The sequence below is a fragment of the Chrysemys picta genome, unplaced genomic scaffold (genome assembly GCF_011386835.1).
Source record: "Chrysemys picta bellii isolate R12L10 unplaced genomic scaffold, ASM1138683v2 scaf171, whole genome shotgun sequence".
NCBI classification, from domain to species: domain Eukaryota; kingdom Metazoa; phylum Chordata; order Testudines; family Emydidae; genus Chrysemys; species Chrysemys picta.
In genome coordinates, this window is record NW_027052878.1 from 1 (window position 1) to 10,671 (window position 10,671).

At 48.9% G+C, this 10,671-nt stretch overlaps 1 long non-coding RNA gene across 6 annotated transcripts in view; it reads right to left on the bottom strand.

Moving 5' to 3' along the window:
• Positions 1 to 462: 462 nt before the first annotated feature.
• LOC135978203 (uncharacterized) overlaps positions 463 to 10,671 on the bottom strand; it is an 82,453-nt gene continuing 72,244 nt past the window's right edge. The window contains exons 5-8 of one of the 6 annotated variants that reach the window (XR_010595621.1): positions 1,552 to 1,701; positions 1,337 to 1,474; positions 1,087 to 1,172; positions 467 to 481 (exon numbers count right to left, since the gene is read on the bottom strand). This is a non-coding gene — a long non-coding RNA (uncharacterized LOC135978203). Of the gene's footprint in view, positions 482 to 931; positions 1,173 to 1,336; positions 1,475 to 1,551; positions 1,702 to 5,557; positions 7,541 to 10,511; positions 10,668 to 10,671 lie in introns of those variants that run through there. The other 5 variants (XR_010595635.1, XR_010595615.1, XR_010595618.1 and 2 more) reach the window with 5 other exon arrangements.

Consider the following 10,671-nt stretch of genomic DNA (forward strand, 5'->3'; position numbering starts at 1 on the left):
ATATAAAGTACTAGAGCGATGGCTGTTTTACTGTTGGCTAGTGTAGATACATACCCAGCAGCACTTGGCCATGGCACCAGCTGCACTATTACCTAGTGCTTCTATTTTGTGAATTACACTGGGGGGGAGGGAGGGGGAGGGGGATGTGATCCTTTATGTAGGTTTATTTTCTTGTTTGGGGAATCACGGCTTGCTATGCCAGTGAACAAATGAGTCAGGGGATCTCAGGTCTCTTTGCACGTATGGAATAGGCACATGTATGTATGTATGTATGTATACAAATGAACTGATGTCTGCATGAAGGAGTATTTAAGAAAGCATATAATTACAGGAAAATTTAAATGCCACAGTTTTTGGCAAGAGTAGTTAAATCGGGGCTAAGGAAACTGAGGCATTTAGACATACATGCATACCTGGTTGGATGGTCTCTACACTATGCTGTTTAAGACCCTTTATCAAGACTTTCCATTGGCATTTATACCTGGGAAGAGGAAGAGTTCTGATCTTAGGTTGAAATAATCCTGGGAAATGTAGTTCAGCAAGGGACTACAATCATTTGCATTCGCTGAATTGCAGCATCAAGTCTGTTCTATTATTCTGAGCTACAATGGCTCAGAACTACTCTACCACAAAAGACCCCACATTCCTTCTGCCTTTGAAGAACATAATTAGGGCACTGACAAACATTTAGCATCAGATTTTCAAAAGGTAGAATGGTGGGAGCTGGCAGGTATGGAGCACTTTTGAAAGTCTGGCCGCTTCACTAAAGCGCCCAAATGGGAACCGAGCTCTTGAAAATGTGGCAACAAGGGATCAATTCTGCTACAGCACATACGTCCGCTGTCTTAGTAGTAAAGTTTCTCACTGGATTCAGGGGATGACTCATGGAATGAAAGTAAAGGAGAGAGGAAGCCAGCCCTTAATGCACAGAATGGGCCTTTTCTAGTGTGGAGTTTATTTATTGTTCCAAGGCAGCACAATTTATGTAGAATTAAAACAAACAAAGACAACCTACAACCAAATTTGGGCTAGGCCAGGAGCTAAGTAAATTCAAAGGTTAGCAGCACAATTATTTATATGACTTACCAGCAATACTTATCCCATCCAAAAAAGAAGAAGTTCCAAGTAGGCAATCTTTGAGTTCATTTTGTATGACATTTCTTCCAAAGGACCTACGGAATAGGGAAGTAAACATTTCAAAAGCACGTGCAACCTGGAGTTGTTCCCCCACCCCCTGAACCGTGTATCCAATATGGACAAAGTAAATCACTTCATGTTAACTTGCTGTTGAAAGAATCCCTTCTGCAGAGAGGGGTCTAGCAGCACATGTACTCACGCAATATAGAAGTGGCCAAGGTCAGTCAGTCAGTCATTTACTGTTCACCAAAGGTGCTGTCATCAGCTGGATGTAGACTAGGGCTGAGATACAGTGCTTGCCGTGAGGGGTAGGAAAAGAGAGAGCAGACAAGGAAAACTACAAAAGTGTAGTTGTTTCAGACACGCTGCAATTAAAGGAATTTAAGAAAAAGCATTGTAACAGGGTTTACTCACCACCCTGCACTGCCTCATGGCCAGGCATGGCATCACGGTATCCTTGTGGGGTAGCAGCCCTTGTCAACAGTCACTCTGGGGCTGTGGTGGTTTCTTTTAGATAACTCACCCCTCCAGCCAGGGCACAGTCTTTAGTGTGGATGGCTGACCCTGGAAGGAACAGACTAAAGTTCTAAACTCTCTTCATAGAAATCAAAAGCTTCCAGCCTCTCCACAGCTCTTCTTCAGCAAGGTCACATTCAGACTGCAGCCCCCTTACTGGGCTCAGCTACCCTTGTACACCACTTGCTGAGGGCTGGTAGGGGAATCCAGTCCCAATCTCAGTCTCAATTCTGGGTTACAGCCCAGGGCCCTGGACTGCACAACCAAGTCAAATCCTCTACCCATAGTGCAGTTTTCCATGCACCATTTCCTTCCTCACCTCTTTCCTTCCCTTCTCGGTCTCCCAATCTGTCCCCTGGGTGCTCACTCAAGCCCCTGCAGGCACCTTTTGACTCTCTGCATTCTCTTTCCTCCAGCCCTTCCTCAGCTGGGCCCACTCAGTAGTTAAACCTGGGATCACCTAATTTCTCTCAGGTGGGGCCCATTCTGTAATCAGGGCTGGCTTAGTCAGAGGCTCTCTATTATTATCTCAGAGCTCTGGATGAGCTCTGAGAGTTGATCTCTCTCTTTCCATATATATATATAAAAAAATTATTGTCAGGCTTTGGCTCTGATCCTCTTACACCAATCACTGTAACTGACTTCTACTCTGGGTTATCTGTTTTCTTTTCATGCTATTGGGCCAGCCAATGGTGCCATGCTGCATTCCATGAGCTGAGGATCTGCCCATTGGTCTCATGTTGGGCCAGATTCTCTCCCCCTTATGTTGACTAGTACAATACCCCACAAGCAAGCCCCATTGAAATCAGTAGTTAGTAGAGTGAGGTATTACTCAGTGTGAGTAGGGGTGACAGAATCTTGCCTATTATGTCTAACTAGTCTTTCTACACGTAGCAATATCAATTAAAGGCTGTTTTCTAAAGATTACACTTTTAAAAGTAGATTTTTCTCCCTGCCTAATGCAGCTGCCATCTTGTCCTTAAGATGCAGCATGTTACAGTCACTCTGTTTTCTCGGTCATGGAAAATTTCTCTTTGTTCAGTCTTTGGGCCCAATTCTGAGAAGTGCTCAGCACCCACTAGTTCAGTGGGAGTTCAGGGTGATCAGGACCTTGCAGGAAGTGGTTAGTGTCTCTTAGGGTTAAGCCCTTTCTTTGATGTTTTTCCTTGACCTGAAATGAAAACAAATCTAGACCGAAGAGTATGTTTTACTCTGTGAGTATGAGCATGAAAAACATCCTTCCTGAGACGTGGAATCACCTTTCCCATAGCTTGGCGGTTCTTCACCTTGTGTAAGATTTTGTGTTTAGGTAACAACTATAGCACCTCGGTCTTGTCTATTTATGTCCTTCTGCTTGTACGTCAGTCTGTGTTGTGATTAGGGTGACCAGCTGTCCCGATTTTATAGGGACAGTCCCGAATTTGGGGTCTTTTTCTTATATAGGTTCCTATTACCCCCCCACTCCCTGTCCCGATTTTTCACATTTGCCGTCTGGTCACCCTAGTTGTGATCCTGTGTGTCATATCAGTGCACTTGCATTTCCTCATACATTATACAAAGAAGTATCAGACAGATGTTCAAGGAGCAGATTTATACCACACAGATTTATACCTGGGGAGAACTGATGCATTCTGACTTGCATATTTAGTCTATGTTTTTGAAAGTCAGAAAATGTCAACATAAAAGCTAGTTGAACATTTGATTATTTTCCAAATGTCAGTTGCATTGATGCTGCAATTATCTGCGCATTTGACCATCACCAGCGTGAACCCACAGTCAAGTAACCGAAAACAATCACCCCACTAAATATGAAATTGGTCTTTTGTGAAAGGAGTTGTGCGGAAGGGTTGCCACGTTGTCAGAAGTTCAGACGAATATAGGCCGAGATGAGCTTTTCTTTTAGCCAAAAAGTTCCCCGAGGTTGGAAAGCCCCTCAAGAGAAATTAGGATTAAAGGGGTTTAGTTGATGGCCCTTACTGGTTATCTAACACAGTTTTGGTCTAACAGGGAGATGAAGCTATCCATAAAAGGAAAAGTACAGGCAAGCTTGACAGAGACCGAGAGAGAGAGGAAAAGGAGGAGAAATGATGTGGGAAATAGGCCATGACATTTGTTACGGTGCCATAATTGTTAGATGAACAGTAGGAGTAAGGGAAATATAGAAGATAATTATTTAGACCTAGTGGGAAGATCTGTTATTTTCTAAAAGGTATTTCTAGACTGGACAGCCCAACAGCGTTTGGCATTTTATAAAACCTCTAGCTTGGTGAAACAGTTTTTATATTGGTGTCAGGACAATAAAGAGAACAGTGTCTAGTAGAATGGAGAAAACATCCTCCCCAAAACAGAAATGGTGGAACAGTAAACTGGGTGCCTTGTATAAATATACAGGGATGAACGCGAAGAAAAAAGACACTAAAAATTGTGAAAAGAAACCACCACAGGAAAAATCCGTCTCTCGCTTAGCAAGAAAATGAGGCGAGAAACACAGAACACATGGGACCAAATGGGGCCACCTCTCATCAAAGCTCAACAATCTGGCTTTGGGTGGACTGTTTTGCCCCTCAGCCTGCTGGGTTGCCAAGGAATAGCTGCAGTGGTGCTCTAGTGGTAGAGACAAATGGGGTTCCTATACACCTCATCCATTGGTTGTCACCTACTACAGCACAGAGCCGTCTAGTGGCTACACCCGCAGCCCTCCATTCTGTTGCAAAGAAAGGCACGACAAGAGTTCAAGGGCATAGAGACTTCCCAGCACACACCCTGCTCTCAGCACAGTACCGCTATTCTGCTTGTATTCTGGTCTGGTATATAAACAGAGGATAGGGCAGCATGTGTGACTTAATATAGTGGTTGACTAGTTTCTAAAATGTTTGGCAAAAAAATGTTTGGGAGGTTTCCTACTCTAGGAGGTGCCGGCTTTCATTCTTTTCCACAGCAAAACTGAGCAAAACGGAAGGATGGGTAATCTGATTTCATGAGGTCTTGCCCAAGAAAAGCAAGTATGTCTTAGACCACTTCACCTTTTTACATTGTAGAGACAGTCTCCCTTTGTACAGCTTATAGCCGGTCTACAGTATCTTCTATCCTGAGATGCAGGACTGAAGGAGATAGGCCTGGGAAATACTTGAGTAACCGCAACACATTTTCAGTGTGTATATTTTCCTCTCATAATGCGCTTGAACTGTTTTAAGCATTTTGCTCAATTTTACATAAGGTGGTTACATCTTTACAAAAGGAAATATGATTGTATGTATAATGTACACGTACAATGTAGCATGTGCAATATAAAGTGATGCTCCCTGGCCAATGCAATGTTATAACAAATATATACATGTGGGACTCAGTTATGGCTCTAAGAGTGGGACGGGGGAGCTGCACTGCCTGAGTGGTGGAGGTACAGAACATCACACCATGAAAATGTTACATTTCTTCTGGGAGGATTAGACCCTCAATAGCTGAACACATCTTTATGAAACTTGCGGCCACCGTCGATACCGCCTCTGGCCTTGCAGCCAAGCAAGTCGGTTTGTACAGCTTTCCTCTGGGTGTCTTCTTAGGGAAACGACCCAGACTATCTACACCTACATGCTGAAATGGAACCTCAATTATGGGGAGTGGCTGGAGAGGGGCCTTGACCTGGTCCTATTGCACCTGGGAGCCATACAAACTCTTCCTCAAAGTCTAACGTCTTCATTACGCCTATAGTGCAGAGGAGAACCTCCTGACAATCATTCCATCACACTGTTTTTAAGCTGTGCTATGTGGAAGAATCTTTTCATCTACTTAAGAGCCATTTGAGGTTATCCATCATCTATGACTTTAGGTCTTCCTGTGGGAAAGCCAGCCACAGGTAGATAAAAGGGGAGGAAAACACCACCAATACATCCCCACTTAAGCTCACCTTTATCATCCCACTAGCAGGCTTTCATCATAGAAATAGATGACCCGATGACTTCTGCACGGAACACAAAATCTTTCCACACAAAGCGCCTGAGTGTCCGCATCACTTCTAGGGCTTTGTGAGACCTGCCTTCTGGTCCCGATCAGCGTGGTTCCATTACAGCCACCCTGCCAGGGCTGCCCCAGGCTGGAACAATGGGTGCTGGGGGTGTGAAGCTTTAAGTAATAAGAGCCACCGAAACATGGTCTCATCGTATACTGGGTTTGCAGTTTTGTTCATTTGCTTTCAGTACCCCGCAACATCTTCCCCTGGGATTTCACCCTGGTGTGGAATACAGATGCCCAACACCGCTGGAAAATCATGGGAGAATGGGGAGCATAGCCCAGGACAGTCTGGGGGCTCTGCTAAGTCTGTTTTCTCTGCTTTGCAGTGTGTCTTTCAAAAATTTGAAGCAAAAATCTCAAATTTCTTATAAAAGTGCAGGAAAACTTGGGAGACTCTAACCAAATTAATGTGCAGAAAAATGTTTTCATGGTTTCTTCGTGTGATTTTTCTTTTCTTGTTGAATTAAAACACATTTCTCTGCAATGATGGAAACTCCAGCACAACAGTCTGCGCTAGGGCTTGAGATCCAGAAAATGAAACGTGACCACAGGAAGGGAAGAGAATTAAACAAACCAGAAGAATTCCCCTGCCCAAGCAAAGGGGAAGGCAAATGTTAAAAGAGAAGGAACCAGCAAAAGTGGTGAACACTGAATTTCAATTTTTAAAAAAATATTTGAATTCTTTCATCCCAGGGACACACTTGGTAAAAAAATACCTAATGTGACTTCTCTGCATAACCTCCTTCTGACCACATTGGAAATCATAGTCATCCATGTGGGTACCTCTCTAGCATGTTTTATTATCCTAATTGCTCATCCTGTTTTATGATTTATTCTCAATTTTTCACTACTGTCAGCTACTTGGAGTGATCAACAGGACATGATATTCACACCTTTCAACTACATCTATTCCTCAGCTCCGGTAGGAATATTAAGATCGGGAAATAACAATTAGTTAAGGTTTCATTTTCTCAGAGCACACTCTCTCCTATAGTTTCACAGAAGGAAGAGACCGACGGTTTGTGCTGTCTACATTTTAAATGTGCCGTCTAAATTGGAGGAAATGGTTAAAGTTGAGATTTGCCAATATTTTTGAGGGGCCTAAACCTTTCCTCCAGAGACCCCCCTGTCCCTAATCACCCCTAGGACTCCCACGGCCTATCCAACGCCCCCATTCCCCATCCCCCGACTGCCCCGCCCCCCAGAGCCTCTGAACCATCCAAACCCCCCACTCCCTGTCCCCTGACCCTCTGCCCCTTATCCAACCCCTCGGCCCCGGCCCAGCACCTTTAACACACCGCTCAGAGCAGCGTGTCGAAGCCAGACACGCTGATGCGCCGATCCGCCGGAGCGCGCAGCCCCGCCCCCCAGAGCGCTGCTTTACCGTGTTATATCCGAATTCCTGTTATAACGGGTCGCCTTATATCGGGGTAGAGGTGTACTTCCCCTCCACCCCTAAAGTACTCTGACTTCTACATATGTAGTGTGTTTCTATTATGATCAGGGTTGCTATTCATTCATCTGTCCTCATGAGAACTATTTCTAGTATTTCAAGGTTTGAGAAGCTTCCTAGAGACTTTAAAAAAAAAAAATGAACATACTAAATGACTTGCGAGCTTATGTGTGGAAGAGATATTTTCATTTAATTTATTGAGATCAATTCAATGAAAATTATATTTTTTCCCTTTGTATTTCAACCATTCCCTATTTCATTTCAGCTCCGGCTGCTGCAACTACTGAGGTTAAAACAGAAGGATGCAGTGGAATCCCTCCTCTCTGCTGATTCTTCCCACGGTGACTTCTAACACTCCAGAACGCTTGACGTGTTATGCGATACATTCACTCTGTCCTCATCATATAGCGGAGCTTGAGAAGTTTCCTAGAGACATTTATAAAATATGTGAACTGAGCATAAGACTTGTAAGATGATGAGGTGTAGAAAGATATTTTCATTTCATGTATTGCCGTTAATAAAGGGAAACATTTATTTTTCCCTTTGTGTTTCAACCAACTCTCATTTCATTCCAGCTGAGGATGCAGTGACTACAGAGCTTAAAACAGTTGGAGGAAATTGTATCGTGCAGTGGATTCCCTCCTCTCTACTGATTTTTCCCACAGTGATTTCTAAGGCTCCAAAATGCTTGACCTTGTATTATGCAATACACTCACTCCACAATGGCAGGTTTCAGAGTAGCAGCCGTGTTAGTCTGTATCTGCAAAAAGAACAGGAGTACTTGTGGCACCTTAGAGACTAACAAATTTATTAGAGCATTCTTAGTCTCTAAGGTGCCACAAGTACTCCTGTTCTTTTCACTCCATAATGAAATTCCAACTGTCCATATTACAATTTATGTGATAATACTCTGTTGATTTACTCAAAGTTTAAATTGCAAAATGAAGGATATTGATGCAAAAAAGTTACAAGAAAATTAAGAAAGGGTTAAACCTTAAACATTGTTGACATAATGTGTTTGCTATATATTTCTGTGGTTCAACTCTTCTCTGATCAAAATCTCATGTCTGAATTGTAACAGGCAGCTTAAGCACAGTATAACAGCATAACAAATATGAACTGGAAAAAACTTTGCAAGAAAAAAGATGTGCATAATTTTCCTCTAATGTCAGAACGAAGGGAGAGATTTCAGGTGGCCCCAAGGGGTTTTCAAGCCTCGAGTGTCTCTGAAGGGGAACGGCAAGGTGGCAATCTGGGAAATCTTCCTGCTGCTTTTGCAAAAATCTCTCTGAAACGACCTGAGGTGAGAGTTCCATTCAGATATTCCAACACAGACTCATCAGCAAGTTGGGCATGCGGAGACATGTTTGGTTGCAGTGATGGAAAATGGGACTCTCTGACCAGGAGGTAAGGACCATAGGCGTGCGCAGCACATTGCATTAGGGTGTGCACCCAGGGAATTTTTTTTTTTTTTGAAAGGCGAACATCATAAACGGCTGGGTGTGGGAGGGGGTGCTGTGTGCGGGAAGGGGCTCAGGGCAAGGGATTGGGGGGCAGAGGAGGGGGTGTGGGATGTATGAGGGGGCTCAGGGAAGGGGGTTGAGGTGCAAGAGGGGGCGGAGTGCGGCAGGGGGCTCAGGGCAGGGGTTCAGGAGGGGTGCAGTGTGCAGGAAGGGGCTCAGGGCAAGGGATTGGGACAGAGGAGGGTGTGGGATGTATGAGGGGGCTCAGGGAAGGGGGTTGAGGTGCAAGAGGGGGCGGAGTGCGGCAGGGGGCTCAGGGCAGGGGTTCAGGAGGGGTGCAGTGTGCAGGAAGGGGCTCAGGGCAAGGGATTGGGACAGAGGAGGGTGTGGGATGTATGAGGGGGCTCAGGGAAGGGGCTTGGGGTACAGGAGGGGTGCGGAGTGCAGGAGGGGGCTCAGGGCAAGGGATTGGGGGCCAGGGTGTGGCAGGGGGTTTAGGACAGGGAGTTGGGATGCAGGAGAGGTGCGGCAGGGGGCTCAGGACAGGGAGTTGGGGTGCAGGAGGGGTACAGGGTGCAGGCAGGGGGCTCACGGCAGGGGGTTGGGGGCAGGAGGGGGCTCAGGGCAGGGGGTTGGGGGGCAAGGTGCAGGCAGGGGGCTCAGGGCAGGGAGTTGTGGGGCAGGGGTTGGGGGGCAAGGTGCAGGAAGGGGGCTCTGGACAGGGGGTTGGGAGCTCAGGGCAGGGGGTTGGGGTGAGAGGTGCAGTCAGGGGACTCAGGGCAGGGAGTTGGGATGCAGGAGGGGTACAGGGTGCAGGCAGGGGGTTCAGGGCAGCGGGTTGGGGGCAGGAGGGGGCTCAGGGCAGGGGGTTGCGGGGCAAGGTGCAGGCCGGGGGCTCAGGGCAGGGAGTTGTGGGGCAGGGGTTGGGGGGCAAGGTGCAGGAAGGGGGCTCAGGACAGGGGGTTGGGGAGAGAGATGCAGGCAGGGGGCTCAGGGCAGGGAGTTGGGATGCAGGAGGGGTACAGGGTGCAGGCAGGGGGTTCAGGGCAGGGGGTTGGGGTGAGAGGTGCAGGCAGGGGGCTCAGGGCAGGGGGTTGGGAGCTCAGGGCAGGGGGTTGGGGTGAGAGGTGCAGGCAGGGGGCTCAGGACAAGGGGTTGGGAGCTCAGGGCAGGGGGGTTGGGTGAGAGGTGCAGGCAGGGGGCTCAGGACAGGGAGTTGGGATGCAGGAGGGGTACAGGGTGCAGGCAGGGGGTTCAGGGCAGGGAGTTGGGGTGAGAGGTGCAGGCAGGGGGCTCAGGAGAGGGAGTTGGGGTGCAGGAGGGTAGGCTGTTTGCAGGCAGGCCCGGGGCTGGGGATCTGGGCTCCCCCGCCCTGGCAGGCAGGCTCGAGGGCCGGGCAGAGGGGGCCGGGCTGGGCGCTTGGGGCCAGGCCGGGCAGAGGCAGCCAGGGTGGATCGCAGGGCGCCGGGCTGCTCCCAGGGCTGGACTCAAGCCCGAGGGTGCCGGGCCGGAGTCCCCGAACAGCGCCGGGGAGCGGAGCTCGCAGCCGGGCTGCGGGAGGGGGCCTGTGGGCCGGGCTCGCCCCCTGCCCCGGGCCTGCTGGCTCCCAGGCCCCACTTAAGGTGGGCTGGGCTCAGGGGCGGCCTGACCCCCCGGGTGGTGCCCGGGCCCCTGGCCAGCGCGGGGAGCCGCAGGCGGGTTTGGGACCCTGGGCGCTGGAGGGGGGCAGCTGCCTTGGGGCGGGGAGCTGGGGCAGCACCCCCGCGGGCCACCTTAAGCGGCTGTGTTGGTGCTGCCGGGTGGGAGGCTGCCAGGGAGCACATGGGGCTGTTAAAGCAGCCAGCCCAGCCCTGGGGAGGGGGAGCCCGGCTCAACGGGGTGCAGGCCGGGGGCTCAGGGCAGGGAGAGGGGGTGCAGGAGAGGTTCGGGCTTACCCGCAGCGGCGCGCTCCCTGCCTGCCAGGGCCCCATGCCGGGCCGCTCCCGGGGGAGGGGAGGGGCGGGGCAGCACAGGGCTCTGCACGCTGCCCTTGCCACGCCTCCAGGTACCTCCCCTGAAGCTCCCATTGGCCGCAGTTCCCCGTTCCCGGCCAAT